This window comes from Aplysia californica, unplaced genomic scaffold, assembly GCF_000002075.1.
Source record: "Aplysia californica isolate F4 #8 unplaced genomic scaffold, AplCal3.0 scaffold00054, whole genome shotgun sequence".
Taxonomy (NCBI): Eukaryota; Metazoa; Mollusca; class Gastropoda; order Aplysiida; family Aplysiidae; genus Aplysia; species Aplysia californica.
In genome coordinates, this window is record NW_004797324.1 from 1,786,654 (window position 1) to 1,787,508 (window position 855).

Sequence of the window (855 nt, forward strand, 5' to 3'; positions counted from 1 at the left end):
CTCTCTCTCTCTCTCTCTCTCTCTCTGTTTCTCGCAGCGTCAGTGGTGTAAGGGTTAGGATCTTCTCTCCACTGCAAGCGGTAGACGTGAGTTCGAATCCCTTGCTGTTCTGAACGGCAGCCTCAGAAAAAAATTAAATAAAACAGGAATGAATTTACATCTTTTAAAACATTAAGAAACAAACAAACAAACAAAACGAGATGTTCGTGTGTTTGCTACATTATTGTATTTGAGCACAACCCATTTCTCTACCTCGACCACAAAAACAAGAACTGAAAAGACTTCGGGCAGCATCAAAATAACCAATAACAATAGAACGAAAACAAGATGTAAAAATATAGTATAACGTTATATTAACTTCATGCAGTCCGAATAAATATAATTTCATTATATAGAAATATTATACAGGAAAAATAATGTTGACAATTGGGTAATAGTAAACTTTAGCCCTCCGTCCAGACTGCACTTGACACAGTGCTCACATCCGGGATGTCCACTCTGTGATGGGCCACTCGTGGGTTGCCGTAGCGTCATGCGAGAAAGACGTAAACGTAAACGTTAGCCCTCCTCTCAGAACGTTCTTTAACAAGTACGCACATCCGGGGTCTTTGCACTTCTTGGGGTCAATGTCGGTCGCTGTGACATCATCTCAGAAAGACCCTTTGAAAGTATCTTAAGAATGGGCGGTTAAATTGTACTTTTACAGTAATCAAAACGGACGGGAAAAAAAATGAAAACATGGAAAGCCAAAGTGTGATGATCATAGTGCTCATTATCTCTTCACGTATCATTTGTAGATTTAATTATAACAACTGATAACTAGCCTCTTCCAGCTGGTCAGCTCCTGTCTACCCC